At 42.7% G+C, this 13,132-nt stretch overlaps 1 protein-coding gene across 10 annotated transcripts in view; it reads left to right on the forward strand.

Moving 5' to 3' along the window:
* The first annotated feature begins 8,595 nt into the window (after window positions 1-8,595).
* The window catches only part of flna (filamin A, alpha (actin binding protein 280)), a 43,441-nt gene continuing 38,904 nt past the window's right edge, over window positions 8,596-13,132 (forward strand). For 3 of the 10 annotated variants that reach the window (XM_084554298.1, XM_084554305.1, XM_084554306.1), the window contains exon 1: window positions 8,599-8,840. The gene's annotated coding sequence lies outside the window, so the exon portion shown is untranslated. Of the gene's footprint in view, window positions 8,841-13,132 lie in introns of all 10 variants that reach the window. The other 7 variants (XM_084554297.1, XM_084554299.1, XM_084554303.1 and 4 more) reach the window with 4 other exon arrangements.

The raw sequence follows: 13,132 nt of genomic DNA on the forward strand, positions 1-13,132 counted from the left end.
AACTGAAGATCTGGGAATAGTTCCAGGTCTCTCTCTCTTTCTCTCTCTCTGTCTCCCTCTCCCTTCGCCTTGTTCTCCTCCCTAGTCTGAGTGATTTTCTTAATATGGCCACAGAGGGAGTGAAAAGAGGCCGAGAGTGCCGGACGCTGGAAAGTAGCTAAAATGTCCTGCAGTCCATCTGCCTCCACTCCTCCTTTCCCTGGCCCGAACTGGATGTAGTTCAAATGTGTCTTATGATGAATGGGGTTTGCCACTTTGGCCTCGGACGCAAAGATCGACGTAGGATAGTAACAATCAAAAGTCGGACGGTTTTACGTCCAGCTATTTATATTTATTCAGACAAGTTCTAAGCCTCCTGAGTGCAGGTCGGCGGTTCATCACAGCATTTCTGTTTATGTGGCTGCACTTGAATAAACTTCCTAGAAAATGTTTTAAACTGACCTTCATGTCTTCTTGTAAAGATGAACAACTTGTTTCTCTTTGGCAAACAATACTTCGTCTGGGTTTTTAATATTTAGAAAGTAAAAGGACACAAACCAAACCCAAATATATTTCATTTTGATATATTTTGATGATGACACAGTTGGTGATATCTTAACCAGCAAGATGATTATTTAAATGTGTTCTCATACATTTAAACATTCAGTCATGTTGTGTTGTGGTAGTGTTGGTATTCTCTACTTTGTAATACTTTACTCTAAGAGACTATAAGTGCAGAAAATTAGAAAGATTTCTTCAAGCACTGTCACAAAACCGCTCAAAAGTTTTTGATGAAACAGTAGCTCGCACATTACTGCATCCCAAAGGTCAAGTAGCAGACGCATCAAACTCCACTGTTTGGAGAATACTGTAGGAAGAGGAGAACATCTTGGACTTAGGAAATTAAACACTGAGCAGAAGAACACCATCCCATCTGGTTTGTGCTTCAGCTGGGACCCAATGACCCCAAAAAGAAAAACATCTCCAGGCTCTGTAAGTGCTGTTTGACCAACAACTCGGTTTACACGGTGAAGGCAACACAACCAACATGTGCAACTTCAAGATTATTGGAAAAGGCCGACCTCGGGAATCTGGTTGATAATTGTGCAAATTCTGGAGCAAGCATGCAAAGCCAAGACTGTACAATTATATATACACTGATAAGCAACAACATTAAAACCAGGAGAAGTTGTCAATAACATTGACCATCTTGTGACAGGTCAATGTTTTGCTGGGAAAATTTTGGACCTGGCATTCATTCATGTTGATGTTACTTAGACATGTAGCACCCACCTAGACCAGACCAGGCACCCCCCACCCCATAGCAATGACACTCCTTGATGGCACACACCCGAAAACGAAAAGGAACAACTCAAAAAAAACAGCACAAGATGTTGACCTGGCCTCCAAATTCACTGGATCCCAAACTGGTCAAATATCTGTGGGATGATCCACAGAGGCCCCTCCCCTCAAAGGACCCCCACTAACAATATTCTCCTGCCAGACACCACAGGACTACCCCAGAAGGCCCATGTCCGTTCCTTAATGAGTCACAACTGTTTTGGAGGCACAAGGGAGACCTACACAATGTTAGGAAGGTGGTCATAATGTTATGCCTGATTGGTGTATGATTATATATTGTAAATCGTACTTTCATTATCATATCATGCATACAACATAATGAGCTTGATAGTAAGTGTGGCATCACAGCTTTAACAACCATTGTCTAGGTAACTTGCAAACATACTGCAACTACTACTGCAGTTCTGACGTCCTGGTTGTGTGTGACTCAGTCTGCGGCAGACACCAGAGTCTGCTGCTCAGTGACTCACCGTGATTCCTCTGATTCTGTTTTATGACTTCAGCAGATTTTACTGTCTCTGTGGCAAAAGCCACATATACCACATAAAATGTGTCAAAGCAGTGTATGTCCAGGTTTGAAGTGTAGGCTAAGCGCTAACATGACAAAAAAATGCTTGGACTGTGCTGCTGCATCGTTGCTTCTGCATATTCTTTTCATTTTATAGTAATTTATACCATTTTGTGTGCCATTTAATTGAATTTTTATTCGTCTAAGCCAAAATTTTCACAATGAACAATGTTGGGTGAGGATTCCTAGAGAGCCCTGACGGCTTGCTAACATTTAAGGATGTTCTGTAACTGTAATTCTGACCTAACATACCCAATGATTGTCTTTGAGTCACACAGCAGACTTGCTAAAGCGGCTACTCCAGTGGCCCTGATGGGCTGTTTCATCTCAGTGTCTCAGGGCCTCACAGTATAACCAGCCATCAACAGTGGGTAGGCTACAGCTAGCTCAACACATACTGTATATCCACTGGTCAGCAACCCCACTTGAATCTGGAAACTTTGTCACCCGTGATTCATACCCCTTGGCATGGCTTTCCAAAGAAAAAACACAAAATGGTTGCTATGGGAAGCTCATGTTTGTTTTGCCTTTTGGACAAATGTCAATCAGTTTAAGTCAGTGCTATGCATCATATCTGCACTGCACTGAAAAATAATTTGTCCTCGTCCTTAGCCGCCGGAAATCTCACTGCTCTCATTGTTTTCTGACTCTGTGTTTAAGGACACTCTTGAGTGGTTTGCCAACCTCTAAACACTGATCAGTCTCTAACCCTAACCCTAACCCTAGCTGCTTATGCTGGGATTTTGGAGCCTCTTTTGAAAATGCAATATATATACATTTTTTACAGAGACATCACATCGGGCTGGTCTTTCCTGCCCAACCCCAGCGTGGCATTCAGTAGGTCATTGTAGCTACGGTGACATAGCTAGAGCAATGTGTAATAGCAGTCATAAGGTGACTGTCTCAAATAAAAGCATCTAGCATTGATCAAGCCGTCTGCAGGTGATAATGAGGGGAAAGGTTTATCACAAACAGTAGAAATTAACAGATTTACTTTGTGTTGCCAGTCGCCCGCTGAAGCCGTGTGATTCATATTAGATCATAGCAGACTGTACACATCAACAGCTGCTGGTGCTTGAGGCCACTGGCAAACCTGGAACTCCTTTCGCGAGTTTACATAAAATGTTTGACGTGTTTCTAGCTGCCACGAGAACTTCAGCAAGTACAAAAGCTTCAGTGGTAGGTTTCTACTCTGCAACGTCCATTAATACGTCGACCCTACATTCCTGTATGTAAAGAAATACACCGATCATAATATTGTGTAGACCTCCCTTGTGCCTCCAAAACAGTTGTGACTCATCAGAGAATGGACATGGGCCTTCTGAGGGTGTCCTGTGGTGTCTGGTAACAGGATGTTGTTAGTGGGGGGCCTTTGAGGGGAGGGGCCCCTGTGAATCATCCCACAGATACTTAATCAGTTTGGGATCTAGTGAATTTGGAGGCCAGGTCAACACCTTGTGCTGTTCTTTGTTTTTTTGAGTTGTTCCTAAACGGTTTTTGTGTATGTACCCGTGTCAGGCTGCATCCTGCTGGGGATGGCTGCTGCCATCAAGGAGTGTCATGGCTATGGGGTGGGGGTGCCTGGTCTGGGCTAGGTGGGTGCTACATGTCTAAGTAACATCCACATGAATGAATGCAAAGTCCAGAAGTTTCTCAGCAGAACACAAAACTGATGATCACCAGATGGTCAATGTTATTTACTTCTCCTGTCAGTGGTTTTATTATTGTGGCTGATTGGTGTACACTCAGTCATTTGTTGGCCACCCACAACCCTGAGCCTCAAGATATCATTCTCACTCAAAACATCCTAAATCTGTTGTCAATCTCAAGCATGACATAGAAGGGAAAGGGAAAATGTTTCATGATAATCAAACCTGCCAAACCAGTGTGTGTTTCCTCTGCAGGGCAGGCCTTCATCAGTACCATCTGAATGGAAAGTATCAGCAGAGCTCACACTGACAATACGTTCAGTCTCTGTTTTGCAGCTATTTTATTTTCCAATGCTCGTAAACGACCAAAATACCCTCCCTCCTGTGTGACGTGTATTCCTACAGTAAATCAGGAGAGTAATGAGGAGGCTTTTATTATATTGTAGGTAACTAAGTTACGTTGTGGATGAAAAACCCTGGGATGGCCCAATGCTTTCTTCAGCTGAGTCACAATATACTGTAACTGAGATCCAGGTCTGCACTCCTCAACCACAATCAATCAGCCATTTAGAATTAGCTGTCAGTCTCTTTTTTTTTTTTTTTTACTCTTAAATATGTTAAAATAATTCATTTGAAAGATCTGATGACCAGGCTTATTTAGTTTACTTTCAGAATAAGTCAGACTGCCTCAGCTTGGCTGCAGACTGTTCATGTGTATGTATTCAAATGTATACCATGGCTCTGTCCATTTACATTTGATCAATTGCTATCAGCAGCAACCTCTATGAACTAAATATCCCACATTTAGTCTTTTTTAAATATATATTCAGAGCCGTACAGCAGTACATCGCAATAGTGGCATAATTTCAATTTAGAGGTAAAAATGGAAAACAAAAGTGGCCCAGAACAAGTTCTTTGAGGAACTCCACTACTTAGTACACGCACCCCAGACTAACAATCATCACAATATGCAATATATATCCTATTGCGTCCTATTTTATTTTTTTTTATCAAAGAAAAGCCTTTTTATGGATTTTCGTTTTGAAACGAGAACTGAATCCAATGTTGTCTTCCCATTTCTAAATCCATTTAGGATAATCAGCAATAAACCTTCTCCATTACATCCGTCTCTAACTCTTTCTAAGTCAGGAAGTGAAATCTGATATCCTGCATCTTAGCATCTTAGCATCATCTCTGCAGTCCAATGTCTGTCACCGGGATTCTCACTGTGTGTGTTGAATGAAACAAAGACATAGAGGCCCTGATTGTCAGTGACACGAGAAGTCGAACAGCAGCAGCACACTTTATCGAACTCCGCTCGAAATAGATTCCACATACAAAGAATAATCCCTTCTTTGCATGTTTCGTTAATCTTTCTATCCAAAAACATACTTTTTTTCAGGGATTGACCTTAAAAACAAGGTCAAATTTTTCAGTCCCAAATCTCTGCAGACTTATTTTTAGTAAGTGTAGATAACAAGCTGACAAAAAAACTAAGTTAGGGCCACTTAATTAATCTGAGTAAGTACCATGTTAGAATTTACAGCGTACACATTCTGTATATGCACTTTTCAAATGTAGGCGAGGCCGAACGTGTGTGTGGCAGAATACCGGGTAATTCATTATTCCTTATTTTGTCGTATTTTAATGTACCACAAAGCTAAACTTCCTAATATCTGCTTGACCCTCATCAAGTTCCTGAATTTTAAGAAAAAAATACATAACTTCCTAATTCACAGTATATGCTATATGCAATGGTTGCATGAATTTAGCAGGTTCAGGCTCGTCAAAACGCTCTGATTGCCCATGAAAGCCATTTCTACCTATGCACTCTGTTCCATTTAATAAACAATGTTTTCCATATTTACTCAAATGGGAGCCTCTTTTGTGGGCATGCAAGCTCCTTTTGTGAGGGCAAGTCAGATGGGGGAGGACGGGGGAGCAAGGAATGCAAGTAAAGAGACATACTGGTTTAATTACCTGCAAGTGGGTTTTTAATGCCCTGTTTATGGGTCTAATATAAGTGCTCAGGTCTCTAGTCCGCGTGCAGCTGTGACTCCATGTGTACAGTTTGTCAGTGCTGGCATGGCGTGTTTAAAGTTAGCTCATGTCATGCGTGTGTGTGCAGGAACACATGAGGTGGATAGTAAATCAACAAAAGCCATCTCGGACGGTCTCCTTCATCATTTTCAGTCAAACAATTTACCACTTTAGCTCCTTAACTGGATAACAGAGGGAGGCTTTGTTATGAGGCTGTCAGCCGGGCAGCTGACTCCCTGACATTTAATTATGTTCTCTCAAAGTCCTCCTCCGTTATTTGTGACTATTTCGCCATTAGTCGGGTTTTCTTTCACTCTGTCTCAGCCTTGAACCGACTCCATCATAAATACATCTATCAGCAGCCAGTGGTGGTCTGGTTGTCAGTGGGTGTGGATGGATTTGTTTTTAATTACTTGTATCTGTCAGTAATAATCCTGTAAATATAAAGTGTCCTGAAACGACTTATGTTATGATTTGTTGCGAATGACTGAAAATTAGATTAAATTGAATTGAATCTTGTTTTTAGTGTTGTGAATTCTGTCTTTTTTATTTAGGTCTTACGTACTTTAGGTTACCTTGTTATCACATCAGCTGTTTTTACCTATGGTCTGGCCTCTGTCTCTGTCTTCGGTCAGAAATTATTACAACTATGTCACATTGCATTGCACATTGAACAAAACATACATGAAACTATCATAAACTAGAAATCTAATCTCAGTTTGAACAGAACCCTGCTCACCTAGCATTAGCACCACAACTTCAGCTACCCAATCTCTCACTGAAAAGCAGCGACTCCTTAGACTCCTTAATAGGTTTTGTTTCAGTTTTCTTGTGGAGAGATAGTTTATCAGTGGCAAATCGGGGTTCGATCAGTCTGTCCATTCTTCCATTTGCAGGTCAAGGTTACCTTTCTCCTCACCACTCTTCACAGCATGTAGTTCTGCATCTCATCTGCATAACAATGGTAGCGAATATCGCACGACTGCTATAGAGCACAGTGCAGTGCATGGATATGCTGAAGCTGTATCTGTACTGATCTGTGAACACCTTTCAAACATTCTCCAACTATGCACTGGGGGTTTCATGGGTTCAGATTTTTTTTAAAGTTGACTGTCATGTTGTGAAAGTCAATTCGACACCGACTAGTCTCTAATGATGTCACTAATAGAAACACAGTAGAAAGTAAAGCTTTGCAACAATGAAATCTAATACATTCCAGACCTGAATACATATGCTGAGAACAGACATGTGCTACATACTGAGCTACAGATATGTATAGCCTGTATAAAAACAGGCAGCACCTCAGCACCATTAATAGCATTTAATAGTACTCCACAGTGAGTTGTTAGATTAGACAGTGTAGCTGGTATTTCTCCGTGTACTGCAGCTAAATGTCTAATAACTTTATGACATTGTTGATGTGCAGCCTCCTTCTCTCTGTTACCACAGGATGTTTGGGCGTACACAGGATTTGGACTGTTCCTCTGCTAGCGTTAGCGTTAGCCTTTTCAGATGAGTGTGCATTGCAGTAGTACTTTTGTTGTATTTCAGGACTGACATGTCACGGTAGTATGGGCTTCATCTTTAGTGAAGTATTTCCACACACTTGATGAACCGCTGCTAATTTGCTACAACGACCCACTAGGCTCGTTGATCAGTTAGCCAGTTTTTTTATTTACCCATCAAATTTCCCAGTTTGGGATTAATAAAGAATCTATCTATCTATCTATCTATCTATCTATCTATCTATCTATCTATCTATCTATCTATCTATCTATCTATCTATCTATCTATCAAGTGGGTCACTTTAGCCATCATTGCAACAATGGCCGTCACTTGAAAGATTTACCAGAATTCTGTGGTCAGTTTAAGTGCAGAAAACAATCACAGAGTCAAGTTTAGAAGTTTGACACCTTTGTATGTTAAAGCTAAAATGAAGCTTTTTGGGCCATCAGATTAGACGCTACATTTGACAGACTCCACAGTGTGTGGGTGCTTATCAACACCCACACACTGTGAGGCATGGTGGTGGCAGCATCATGCTGTGGGTATGCTTTTTTGGCAACAGACCCCCGATGGCCTGTAAAGATAAATACAGCAAAACACAGGGAAATCCACGAGGACGAGGTTTCGGTTCAGTCTACAAAACAACTACAACTTGGGAGAAGATTTACTTTTCAACGACCCGAAGAATAAAGCGAAGAATAAACGAAACACGTGATTGTTCTGGAGTGACCGTGTCAAAACTTGCAGTGGGCTGGTGTGCCGATCCCTGTGCAGCCTGACAGAGCTTGAGCAGTTTTCCAAAGAAGAGCAAAGTACAGTTGTGTATTTGGATGCTCAAGCGTGTTTGAGACGGACACACACACAAGCTCAGCGTCGTGCTTGCAGCCAAAAGTGAAGTAAATATTGACTCGAGGGATCAGTGGAGTTTTTTGTAAATTGTTGTCAAGGAAAGTCAAATTATATTGACTATGATACCATTTATAAAAGCAACAAAGGGAAACGTCCAAGTGGATGAATAGAAAAGAAAAAAGAGGGGTAGAGAACCCATAACTTTGTTACCCATGATTGAATAACGATGACACACATCTCTCCTCTTGTTCCACTGCTCAGATGCCTCTTCCTCTTGTTCCTGCTATCTGTATTTCAGTCCTTCACACCGTGTTCTCCTTTCTTGTCAACTCCCCCCCTCCTCCTCCTCCTCCTGCAGCACCTCTCCATACCCTAAAATATTTTGAGAAGACCCAGTGCAACAGAGATGGGAGAAATGGGAGCCCTGCAGGGGCCGCTGACATCATATCTTTAAAATCCCGAAGGCGCGGCCATGACATCACCCGTGTAAAAGAAAAAAGAAAAAAGGGCAGAGAGAGAAGAAACGAGGGAGGAGAGAAAAAGAGAGAGAAACACCCCCGCCAACCGTTTACCAATTAAGGCTCTCACGGTGGAGGCCAGAGAGAGGGATCAAGAGGAGACAGAGGTAGAAAAGAGCAAAAGAGCCGGGGGACTATCTCTTTCCTTTCCTTGACACCACCAGTGCAACCAACACACCCATTTCCCCCCCAGCGGGACTAAGCGTGGGGAGGGAGGTCCGGGACCTCGGTGCGGCACACACACTCACACATAGGCTACACAAAAAACACACCCTCTGTGATCACAGTGGCGTTGGAGCGCGCACTGACAAGAGAGAGGACCAGAGAGCCGTCGGACGCGCACGCACTGCGAGATCACAAAACATACAGGTGAGTGTCGATCCGCTGTGGACGTGTGGGGTGAGAGTGATGCTGAGGGGTCTCTTCCACCATGAGTATTCATGTCAAACTTGTGTGATGAAGTCTTATGCCAGATGTGTATGTGTGTGTGCGGGTTGGTTCGGACCGGTGAGGGCAGGGTGACGGGGCAAGATGTTAGGAGATGATGTTTGGAGAGGTAACCCGCTGCTGATGCGCTCCGGGACGCAACATCTCACGGGGCGATAACGTTTGCGATGTGTGTTAAACTTTGAGGCAACTCGGCGGTGATGCCTTTGTCCTCCCTCCATCACTGCGTTCTCGCAGACTGTGCTAGAGTTTGTTATTACGGCGCCTGTCGCCTCCACGGGGGCTCTCCTCTCCTTGCAGCAGCAGCAGCAGCAGCAGCAGCGGGTTGAAGCATCTCCCCGGTGTTAGAATTAAGGTCTGTGCACCAAATAAGGTAATACACGGACGCTGGCTGCTCGGAGTGTACCGGGGGGCCCGAGTAAGTGTCCGCTTGCGCCCTCCGCCGCCAGGACCGGGTCTCACACCGCAAGAGCAGGCGGGTCAACTGGCGGTGAACGAAATACACTGCAGCCACAACTCTTTAAAGAAAAGTGTCACTGTCAGAATAATTCAATAGGGAATACAGTAGTGGAAGCCATGCACCAAAATGTTTTATGACAGAGGATTAGGAAAAAAGTAACGAGGATACTTGGACTATGACTGTAAACTGTGCACCTGTCACTGGCAGATTCAGCTTTAGGCTGCAGCTCATGCTCTCATTCCATTTTAGGAGTTGGCTGGTTGATAGGTTTTGGTATTTAACAGTTCTAGGCCTAATGAATTAATCTACACACTGATTTATTTATCATAATAACATAGTTGATGATCACGATGATGACTATTATGATTATAAAACAGCCTAGAACCCCATAGAGACGCGTGCACAAAACTAAAATACATCTAAAATAACGCTTCCCGTGTTTATTTTGCCATTTAACTGTCAATTTTATGTGTTGTTTCACTTTTAAATGCATTTATGACCTACTTTTTACCTGTTGTTGACCCATTTACTGCACAAAACTGTCTTCTTTAAGAGCTTGAGTCTGCAGGATGCATCTCAGCACCTCCACCAGACAATTGCTCTACAAAGATCTACATTTAATGTTTTATATCCTGTTGCATGAGTGGGATTTGCGTGAGATGTTTGTTGACAGACATACACATTCCACTGAGGGCTCGTGCTTAATGCGACCGTGCGTTTAATTCGACAAATCTAATGAGAAGAGTTTCACTCCTGTCTCAGCTGGCGGCGCGGCTGTCCCCGGTCGAAACTGCAGTAAATGATGATTCTGATGAGGTTGAAAGGCTGGAATGTGCCTCTTTTGTTCTCGGGCTGGATGTGGTCAGTTGCTTCCAACCTTTTTTTTTTTTTTTTTTTTCTGGCAGGTGAACACGTACTGAGGTCATAACATTCTTGTTCAGCCTTCATCTTAAACACAGTCATGTGTGTGTTCTCAGATTGTAGGCTTTGGATGTTTACTCTGCCACAAAGTCAGAGGGCCTCCTGTGTAAGTCGTAAAAAGCAACCTGTTTAATTTTAACATTAAGTCTGAATGTCATTGATAAGGCCTTTAAATGAAGCTAGGCTAGTTAGGTTTAGAGCTACTATCGTTGTTTCATTTCTTTCCACAGTCTAATTTAAGATTCATGTGGTAAAACAAACATGTTGTTATATCTAAGTGTTAGATTGGCGTAAATGTTTTGCAGCAACTTGATAAAAAATAAAAGTGAGAAAAGCCTTGAAACTAATAGGAAGTGGATGGTTGGCATTGAAAGTCTGTAAACATGCACATCAGACCTGTCCTCACTTCACCCGTCTTGAGCACATTTACATTTTACCAACGAGTGCCACCTCAGACACGCACACTGTGTCTGCAGGAAGGCAAAAGGGGAAAACCATAAGTTTGCTGTAATCTGTGCATTTGACTCTCTCTCTCTCTCTCTCTCCCTCCACACTGCTCTGTGTCATGTGGTTGGCACACGATGCCGGCTGCTTCGCTCAACTTCCTGTGCAGGGCTTACGCTGAGCCCGGCTCTGCTGAGCTCGACTTGTGGCTGAATGGGTGTGGTGAGTGAGGATGACAAGCTGCTAATAGAGGCGACACAAAGAGGGGAGGGAGGGGAAGGCCCGGCAGCACGCGCTCACACCATCCAGCCAACTAATGTGGCTTTGGTCTAACTTAATATTGATCATGCCGTGTGCACGGTTTGATCAGTGTTTATCAGTTTACCAGGCGTGGCTGTCACGTACCACAAAAGGCTCTCACCGGCCTCTGTTTGCTCGGTAAAACAAGCTCTTTGTCTCACGGGCTCCTTACTTTATTTGCACCCGCCACTTGTGCCCATTACTTTGCTCACCACTCTTGTGATTCACCCGACGCTGGAAATAAAGTGTGTGCTGAAGTCTTTGATTAAAGGGCCTGACGTGTAAGCAGAATGTGAACTGGCAGTCCTTTAACTCAGCTCAGCTTTGAAGTTGGCCTCACAGAGATCCTGTTTCAGCACAAACTTGGATAGGATTTGGCTTCTTGATCCCTGTTATCTTCTGATATGTGCACGGCTGTAGCCTGCAAGATCAGGGCCAGATTTTCTAGTCTGCTTTGAAACACATAAATACCGGTTGCATTACATCTAATTTAGTTTAATGCTGAATTATAGCACAGCCAAGTGTGCTTAGAGAATGAAAAGTGTCTAAAACTAGTGTTAAACAATGTCCCTGTGCAGACACATAGTAGGGGTTTAATGGCAAAGCGTGGAAATGAGTAGTTACTTGTGTAGTCTCTTACATAAGTGTCAAAAAAACTGTAATTGTGCAACAAACGTGTGATTAAATACGTCACCGGATCAAATACAAATGCTTGCTTGTAGGTCCACAAAGGGAACCAATCTGGAAAAATGAAGTTATAAGGTATGCATCTTCACCACCAGCCCACAGCAGCCCACCGATCAGACAGTATCAGATAAAGATGTCAGCTTTGTTTAGCAAAATGTAAGCAGAAGTGAATCTAAGGTGAGATTAGATGTTTTATCCATTGCTGCTTTGAAAGGTGCCCACAAATAAAATGTATTGTTATTATTATTATTATTATTATTATTAAGAAAAGACATGTTCATTTGCAATGTACAGAGGGAGAATTTAATAAGAAGTGGGTGTAGTACCGTGTTTTATCACTAGATGGAGCCAAATGACAACCTGGACAAAGCAACGCGTCTTCTCGCTCTGAAATATTCCAACTTTGTCTTGCCCTGCTCCTTCTGTCCCCGCCCCGCGTTTTGTCCCTTGTTTATTTGGCAAATTCCTTTCAAACAATAGGCAGTAAATATTCAGGGTTGCGCCAGTCCTTCGGCTCTTACCTCCAGGCCACATAATAATTGCGCTCTGCGCAGTTCAGCGCAAGTTGAGCCCAGGACGTGACGCCTGTTCCACATGTGCCACTTTTTTCCTCTTCAGTAAAATCTTATCATGTTAGTTTGGCCTCCGTCCTGGTTCTGCCACTGCAGTCGTACCTTTTTATGATTTTGATATGTTTTTGTGACAAGTTTATTTGTAATGAAAGCTGGAGTGAATTACTGCAGGGAGCAGAGCTGAGCTGCAAATAAAAAAAAAAAAAAACAACTCAAATATTTTTTTAAATGGCCCAGTGAAGTTAAGGCATGATAATTCCACCATTGTTTGTGTTAATTAATACGGTATTTTATTTGGGTGTTATTAAGGCTGGGGGGCTCCGGGGTTGTTATGGGGGCATTCCTCAGATTTTCCCTTGACCAGACACCCGCAGGCACATATACACACAAACAAAGGCCGAGCATTTCTGATGGCTGCTGGCCACACTGTGGCTCCTGGCACTGAGCTCCTTATTTAGTCAAAAGAGGAGAGAGTCATGTTGCTCCATCCATCGTTGCAGCTATTGCTGTTGTGTTGCTCTCTGGAAGATAAGCATAGATAGATAGATAGATAGATAGATAGATAGATAGATAACTTTATTGATCCCTTTGGAAGGTTTCCGCTTTGAAATTGACAACTAATGCATATGTGGGTCATATTAAAGACGCTTTCTGGTAATTCAGATTTTAAATGAGTTGCAGGTGATTCAATAAACTAACAGATTCAAATCATCCACATGCAAAAAAATACAAAGGGATCTTTAGTAATGTCCATGAAGTTAAAAAAAAGGAGAGAAAAGAACAGTGAGTGGGTTCATGCACGAGGCAAACCATTTATTGTTATCTGTTCA

This window comes from Chelon labrosus, assembly GCF_963514085.1.
Source record: "Chelon labrosus genome assembly, chromosome: 10".
NCBI lineage: Eukaryota > Metazoa > Chordata > Actinopteri > Mugiliformes > Mugilidae > Chelon > Chelon labrosus.